General features: G+C 35.3%; 1 pseudogene; it reads right to left on the bottom strand.

Annotated features, from left to right (window-relative positions):
* Positions 1-2,314: 2,314 nt before the first annotated feature.
* Positions 2,315-7,806, bottom strand: LOC140954678 (uncharacterized; annotated as a pseudogene).
* Between the last annotated feature and the right edge of the window lie 1,465 nt (positions 7,807-9,271).

Genomic DNA, 9,271 nt, shown 5'->3' on the forward strand with positions numbered 1-9,271 from the left:
TGTGATAATACTGCATTTAAAATGAACATTTACCATAAATTAAGGTATCTTATAATATCAAACTTGTTATTATAAAACATGTTTTAGTTAAGGAGTTATTGATACTTCAAGTGCAAAATGATGATATAAAACCTTGATAAACATGCACTTTTAAGTACTAATCACACCCCCCAACCAGCTTATTACTAGTCCCTAGTAATCTAAAGCGTTAAAATAGAGAAACAATTTGCAAGTTCCACAAAGCAAGGCATTCATCATTCAACTTCCATTAATCTATCCAGATAAACAAACTCTCATTAAATTTATATTCCTGCTTCATACTTCTTAAACAAGATATTAATAAACCTTCTTTTTGTGTGCTTAATGAAAACATAGATGATGGGGCTTTTGTTGGAAGAAAACAATATTATGTTCAAATGTTTAAGGTGAACTTCCTTGGGTTGGGATTATTATTATTATTATTTTTTTTTATATACACATACAACTTAAAGCACAATGTATCTTTAACCCATGTAACGAGTTTTAGGCTAATAACTCCCAGACCAGTTGGTCTTAGGGGCATTAGGTGTTGAGACACCCCTACGAGCTTAACAACTCGGGTTGCAGATACTGATACGTAGATAGTGCAATGTTTTGATTCCCTTAAGCTTTTCTCCTTAACCCATGTAACAAGCTTTGGGCCAATAGCTCCCAAGTCAGTTGACTTTAGGGTATTAGGTGTTAAAACACCCCTTCGGGCTTAATTGCTTAGGTTATGGAGGCTACGAAACCAAAACTTATCCACGTTTTATTATTATCAATACTATCTTTCTTTTTTCTTTTTCTTTTTTTTTTTTCTCTTTTTTTTTTTTTTTTTTTTGCAAATTATATACTATCCTTTTCCCTTAGTTGTTACCTTCAACAAAAGAACATAATTACTGTAATAATCCAATGTGCAACCCACAATCATATGTTAAAGTGTGTGTGTGAAAATGAAGGTTTAATAATACTTGTTAAATGAGTATATGAGCAGAATCAAGTGATAACAATATGAGAGTTTGTAAACCTGAATATTTCAAGAAGTATTATGATAGACCTTGGTAATGAAACTTACTAAGATGCGTCTCTAGAGTCAATAAAATTGATTCCATACTCTGCCATCCTAATAACAATTTTGTCAAATGGTTTTAATAATAGCAAAAACAGTTAGCAAGTTAGTTTTTTTTTTTTTTTTTTTTTTTTTTGAAGTACTACCCTCTCCCCCCAACCAAAACGAGACATTGTCCTCAATGTTCGAAGGTAGAAAGATAGAGTATAGAAAACATCACCTGAAACATCGAACAATGACAAACCTGAAACACACTTAAACAAATATAAAAAGTAACAAAACAAAATATTATGCTATTAATAAAACCAAAAGACACAAGTTTTCACAGATGAAGGCTCAAATCTAATCTAAGCTTTTTACGGCTTTCCTTAGTTGACCAATCTAGGCGACTCATGCAGGGATCAATGATAGGGATGAAAGATTGTATTTGGTCAATCAATTGTTCAGCAGTAGCAGCAGAGAGTATGATTTGTCGTGCCGAAGATGTTAGAAATTCCTGTTCCACAGCTTGATCAAGGAAAGACAGCAACTTATCATAAAAACCATTAATATTTAACAAACCTATAGGTTTATGGTGAATGTGCAGTTGGGCCCAAGATGAAATATGAAAGATCTCTTCCAATGTGCCCAGACCACCTGGTAAGGCAATGAAGGCATCAGCATGGTTAAACATGGTATTCAGTCGGTCAGACATTGTTGGGACCTGTAGTTCTTCTCCAATTGTTTTTCCAATGATGTCCCCATTTGCTAAAGCTTTGGGGACAACCCCCAAAACTTGACTACCTCCCAAAAATGCAGCCATTGACACACCTCCCATTAACCCAAGGCTACCTCCTTCATACACTAAATGAATCTTTCTCTCAGCTAGTACCCGACCAAGATGATTTGCTGATTCTAAAAACTCTTTTTCTTTCCCAGGACTGGATCCACCGAAAACACAAATATTTTTTATGTGATGACTTGAGGAACCTGCCATTTCTACACACTTCTATATTTGATGAATGTATGGGATGAGTAGAAATGAAGGGAAGGAAGAGAAGAATTTATAGATGAAAAAGTGAAAATGCAATCATACCACCTATATGTAGGCCAGCTGTAGTCTCACTCTCTCTCTCTCTCTCTCTCTTTATTAATTATTTATTTTGAAAAAGCATGTATGTACAGGTAGTTGTGATTGTGGCTCACATCTTCCCTTGGTTTTACGTCCAAGAACGGCTTAAACGCCCTCTATGGGTCGGGGATAGGCTTCCCATCCAGTTTTCTTAAAAACTGGCAAACAGGGTCTTTTTTAGTCAGATTCCCAAGACTAAGTCGATCATGTTCTTTATGGAATTGTGGCCATAAATCATGAATTACACGATGCACATCTCCACTAGGATGCGTCTCAAGGGCCAATAAAAGATTATCTAAAGACCCCTTACTCAGGCCATCCTTAATGAATTGTATTTTATCTTCACGGTTTACAGATACCATTCCTAAAGAACGACATGTCGCATTACAAGTCCATCTAGCACATCGATGACAGACTTTCAGTCGTTTTGCACGACGTTTCTTTGCAAAAGTGCTTGTACCTGTTCCAGGCATGTGTGAAATGAAAGAATTGGAGGACTCACCTGATAATCGGACCTTTGCTTCAATTAGCCAGCGAATATCTTCAGGAATTCCATGATTCATTAACAACCGTAATCTTTCACACCTAGCACGGTAAATTTTATTAATCGCATTTGGAGGCAAGGCGGGAAAATACCTTTTCAACTTTTCAAGAGTGGTGTCCATTTTCAAAAGAGAATTGGAGAAGAGATTCAAAGAAGGGAGAAAGAGCTAAGAATTGTACAAATATATACAGATATCAGTTATTTGGGAAACTGAAAGAACCGACTTAAGTCACGGAGTACCGTTATCCGCCATTTGACCGGGGTGAAAGAGAGACTAGCAAAACAATAGATACAACAAAACACAAAACAATGTGAGAAAAAGAATCAATCTTTATATACAGGATCACTCAATTCAATAGAGTCATTTTCAACCGAAAAATTGTCAAAATAAACTTTCAAACGATGCCCATTTACCTTGAAAACATTGCCATTCTTTGGATCCTCAATATCACAGGCCCCATATGGATACACATGTTTCACAATGAAAGGACCGCTCCATCTTGATCTTAATTTTCCAGGAAATAAATGGAGTCGAGAATTATAAAGCAAGACTTTTTCACCAACATTGAATGTTTTTCTCAATATTTTCTTGTCATGAAAGTCTTTGATTCTTGCTTTATGAATTCTTGAATTGTCATATGCATCATTTCTTATTTCCTCAAGCTCATTTATTTGCAATTTTCGCAGCTGACTAGCATCATCAAGGTTTGAATTGAAAGCTTTAATAGCCCAATAAGCTTTATGTTCAACTTCCACAGGCAAGTGACAAGGTTTTCCATAGACTAGTCTATAAGGTGACATACCTAATGATGTTTTATAAGCAGTTCGATAAGCCCAAAGTGCAACATTAAGTCTTAAAGACCAGTCTTTCCTATTAGGGTTCACTATTTTCTCCAAGATCTGTTTGATCTCCCTATTAGCAAGCTCTACTTGTCCACTTGTCTGAGGGTGATAAGGGGTGGCAACTTTGTGTGTGATTCCATATTTCTTCATTAAAGATTCAAATGGCTTGTTGCAGAAATGTGTTCCACCATCACTTATCATGGCTCGAGGGATTCTGAATCGACTTAAAATGTTTTCTTTCAAAAATTTTATCACTGTTTTGTGATCATTGGTTCTACTTGGAATTGCCTCTATCCATTTTGAAACATAATCTACTGCGACCAATATATACAAGAAACCAAATGATGGAGGAAATGGACCCATAAAATCTATACCCCAACAATCAAAGATCTCAATGACAAGAATAGGATTTAAAGGCATCATGTGACGTTTTGAAATAGATCCCAACTTTTGACAATTTTCACAAGTCTTGCAGAATGCATGTGAGTCTTTGAACATGGTGGGCCAGTAAAATCCGCTTTGTAAGATTTTTGCACTTGTCTTTCTTGATGAGAAATGACCCCCACATGCCTCAGAATGACAAAATTTAATGACATTACTTACCTCATTGTCAGGAATGCATCTTCAAAATATTTGATCAGGACAATATTTGAATAAATAAGGGTCATCCCAATAAAAGTTCTTCACTTCGTTCAAGAACTTTCTTTTGTCTTGGGTACTCCAATGAGCTGGCAATTGTCCTGAAACAAGAAAATTAACAATATTAGCAAACCAAGGCATCGTAGAGACAGAAAATAAAGATTCATCAGGAAAGTAGTCATTGATTGGTGTGATGTCAGATCTCGAATCGGTTGTCAATCTTGACAAATGATCCGCGACAACATTTTCGGTGCCTTTCTTGTCTTTGATTGTGATATCAAATTCTTGAAGTAACAAAATCCACCGCACCAATCTAGCCTTAGAATCTTTCTTAGAGAGAAGATATTTCAATGCTGCATGATCACTGAAAACAACAACAGGTGAGCAAACAAGATAAGATCTGAACTTGTCACATGCAAATACTACTGCAAGTAATTCTTTTTCAGTGGTAGTGTAATTCATTTGAGCACTATTTAAAGTTTTACTTGCATAGTAAATCACATAAGGTTTCTTATCTTTTCTTTGTCCCAAGACAGCACCCACGGCATAATCACTAGCGTCACACATTATTTCAAAAGGTAATGACCAATCAGGAGGTTGAATGACAGGAGCAGAAGTAAGCAAGCTTTTAAGTTTAACAAAGGCTTTTTCACATTGTTCAGTCCATTCAAAAACATTTTCCTTTGATAGAAGGTTACACAATGGTTTAGATATTACACGAAAATCTTTGATGAACCTTCTGTAAAAACCAGCATGTCCTAAGAATGATCTAACATCTTTAACAGATTTTGGTGTTGGTAAGTTGGCAATTAACTCGATTTTAGATTTGTCAACCTCAATTCCTTTTGATGAAACAATGTGACCAAGTACAATGCCGTTTGTTACCATAAAGTGACATTTTTCCCAATTCAGTACAAGATTCTTCTCTTCACACCTGCTCAAAACCTTTTCTAAGTTAGTCAATCAATCATCAAATGAATCACCAAAAACAGAAAAATCATCCATAAAAATTTCAAGAAAACGTTCAACCATATCACTGAATATGCTAAGCATGCATCTTTGAAACGTGGCCGGTGCATTACATAATCCAAAAGGCATCCTTCGATATGCAAAAGTACCAAATGGACATGTGAAAGTAGTCTTCTCTTGATCTTCCAATGCAATTTCAATTTGATTGTAACCTGAATAGCCATCTAGGAAACAATAAAATTCATGACCTGCAACTCTTTCTAGGATTTGATCCATGAAAGGTAAAGGGAAATGATCTTTTCTAGTCATTGAATTAAGTTTCCTATAGTCAATGCACATGCGCCAACCCGTAACAGTCCGAGTTGGAATTAACTCATTTTTCTCATTTGTTATCACAGTGACTCCAGACTTTTTGGGTACAACTTGGGTAGGACTTACCCATTTGCTGTCAGAAATAGGATAAATGATTCCATTATCTAGAAGTTTAATGACTTCATTTTTCACTACTTCTTTCATATTAGGATTAAGCCTTCGTTACATTTCTCTAGAGGGTTTAGCATTTTCCTCCAAATAAATCCTGTGTGTGCAAATCAAAGGGCTAATTCCTTTTATGTCAGCTATGGTCCATCCTAATGCATTTTTATGCATTTTCAGAGTCTGTAATAACTTACCTTCTTGATGAGCATTAAGTTTGGAAGAGATTATTAACGGAAAAGTTTCATTTTCTCCCAAAAATGAGTATTTGAGATTAAATGGTAACGGCTTTAATTCAGGTTTTGGTGGTTGAACACTTGAAGGTATGGGCTCAATTGATCGTGGTGACAATTCTTCAATTTGTGGTCTCCAATTGCATGCCTTTGATTCCTGAAAGTAGACCATTTGTAAATCATCAGATTCATCAATCTCAGTTTCACTAGAAGTGGTTTGAAATTGATCATGAACTAATTTTTCAATGAAGTCCACTTCCTGTAAATCATTATCATCTCCAGGTTGCTTGTAAATATTGAAGATATTCATCTCCAATGTCATGTTTCCAAATGATAGCTTCATCAGTCCATTCCTACAATTAATTAATGCATTAGAAGTTGCAAGAAATGGACGTCCTAAAATAACAGGAATTGAATTACATGCTTCAATAGGTTGTGTATCCAAGACAATAAAATCTACAGGGTAAATGAATTTATCAACTTGTACTAACACATCCTCAACTATTCCTCTAGGCACTTTTACAGATCTGTCAGCAAGTAAAAGAGTTACAGAAGTTGGTTTTAACTCACTTAGATTGAGACTTTGAAAAACCGAATATGGAAGTAAATTCACACTAGCTCCAAGATCAAGTAAAGCTCTTTCAATTTTATGTTCTCCAATAAAGCAAGAAATTGTAGGACAACCAGGGTCTTTATATTTCAAAGCATTATTGTTTTGAAGAATAACACTTACTTGTTCGGCTAAAAAGGCTTTCTTTTTCACATTCAGTTTTCTCTTCACAGTGCATAGATCTTTCAAAAATTTAGCATAGGAAGGTACCTGTTTAATAGCATCCAACAAAGGTATATTGATCCTTACCTGTTTGAAAATTTCAAGGATTTCAGAATTGTGATTGACTTTCCTTTGTTTGGTCATGGCATGAGGAAATGGAAGTGCTGGCGGAGAATCAGTCTTTTCTTCACAACATTCAAATTCAACCCCTTCCTTACCCTCAGAGATTGACTCATCATCTTTCTCACAAGGTTCAAGAGTGGGTTTTTCAATAACCTTACCGCTGCGAAGAGTGATGACTGATTTGACTTGATCCATGTGTTGGCTTTCAGAACTACTTGCATTTGCATTGTATTGCCCCTTTGGATTTTGCTGTGGTTGAGATGGAAACTTACCTTTCTCTTGAAAACTGAGAGCAGATGTGAATTTTGCAAGAGCATCTTTAAAATTTGTCATGCTTTGAGTAAGTTGAGTGTTGATTGTCTCTTTCTTTTCAATGAATGCATGCAATGTTTCCTCAAGATTTCTTCTATGAGGTGGAGCATAAGGAGGTGCATATCCATGAGAATTTTGGAAATTATGGTGTGCTTGAAACGGTGGCTGTGAAGTTTGTGCATTATTGTTATCACTCTTCCAACTGAAATTTGGGTGATTTCTCCAACCAGGATTGTATGTTTGCGAGTATGGGTTATGATTGGGCCTTTAGAAACTGTTTAAGGCATGGGCTTGTTCATGGAGACATTCCTTGAAAGAAGGCAAAGTTGGACAGTTATTGGTTGCATGTTCATTTGTTTCACAGATTTGACACACAATGTCTTGAACAGATTTTAATTAACCACTCTTTTTCAATTCTAGTGCCTCGACTTTTCTAGCTAAAGATGTAAACTTGGCTTGGAGGTCATGATCTTCCCTAAGGTTATACATACCTCCACTAGATGTATGAGGTTGAGTTTTACTTGGTGCCTCATAAGTACCTGTGGTGTCCCAATTTTGAGCATTTTCGGCTAGCAAGTCTAGGTACTCCATTGCTTCATTAGGGTCTTTATCTTCAAAGGTTCCATTGCACATCAATTCAACCATTTGCCTATCTCTAGGTGTTAAACCTTCATAAAAATGTGAAACCAATCTCCATGTTTCAAAACCATGATGAGGGCAAGTATTAAGCAAATCTCGATACCTATCCCAACATTGGTAAAATGTTTCTCCTGGTTTTTGAGTGAAAGTGATGATTTGTCTTTTGAAAGAGTTTGTTCTGTGAGACGGAAAAAACTTCTTTAAAAATTGTTGTTGCATATCATCCCAAGCACGAATAGATCCTGGTCTCAAATTTTGTAGCCATGTTTTAGCTTTATCTTTTAATGAAAAAGGAAAAAGCTTTAATCGAATGGTGTTCATGCTACAATTTGAGTCATTATAGGTATTACAGACCTCCTCAAATTCCCTTAAATGCAAGTATGGATTTTCTAAGTCTAAGCCATGAAAAGATGGTAAAAGTTGAATAATGCCTGGCTTAAAATTAAAATGAGATGCATCAGGAGGGAAAACTATGCATGAGGGTGCACTTGTTCTTGTGGGATTCATGTGGTCTCTAAGTGTTCTCATACGGTTATTCTCATTATTCTCATTATGAAGCGATTGATTATCTTCTTCGGCCATATTTTCTGAAAATGATGAGGATACCCTACAAAGTCGACCACTTAATGTACGTGACCAAACTCTCATGCACGTGTAAAAAGAGAATAAAAGGAAGAAACGAAAATAGAAGAAAAAGAAACTAAAGAAAACAAAACAAAAGAAACAAGAGTTAGAAAAAAAAAATGAAAAGTGGAAGGAGAAAATAAAATAAATATTATAATTTATACAAGAATTTACCTCCCCGGCAACGGCGCCAAAAACTTGACACGACCAAAAGCTTGATGTCTTTTCCCAAGTGCAGGAGTGTCGAAGTAATAAATAACCCGGCAAGACCGGGGTCGAACCACAGAGAGGTTAATTATATAAATTATAAATAACAAGACAACAAAACAATAACAACAATAACAATAACAACAATAATACTCAGTACGTGGCGTTGTTACACCTGAGAATGATCCAAAAGATCGGGTCACAGGTTTCCAGCCTATATACTAAGTTTATGAAAAGATCAAGAGGATATATTACAGAATATAAATAATAATAATAATAATAATAATAACAATAATAACAATAATAAAAGCAGAAGATGAAGAAATTAATGAGAACTTTGAGATGAAAGATTAACGTAAGGATTAAACAATGATAAAAACAAATGTCAAGGTTAGAGGATCCACTAATGGTACTTCAAACAAGTATAATATAAACTCTTATTACTCAATTGGAAACCACACATAAAGGAGGTTCCAATCAGATTATAATTTGTTAACATGATTACATTAGTTATCTTATTCGAATAAAGCTAATACTTGTAAATGTTGGCAGACATTCATGATTATAACTTATGTTAACAACAAATCAAGTCCCTTTCATAGCTCAGGTGTCGGTTATACCATACAGTATGGGCTATGAAAGTACCAAGTGTTATACAACATAAATCTAGATTAACCATTTAACAAGCAAAGTA

This window comes from Populus alba, chromosome 16 (genome assembly GCF_005239225.2).
Source record: "Populus alba chromosome 16, ASM523922v2, whole genome shotgun sequence".
Classification (NCBI taxonomy): domain Eukaryota; kingdom Viridiplantae; phylum Streptophyta; class Magnoliopsida; order Malpighiales; family Salicaceae; genus Populus; species Populus alba.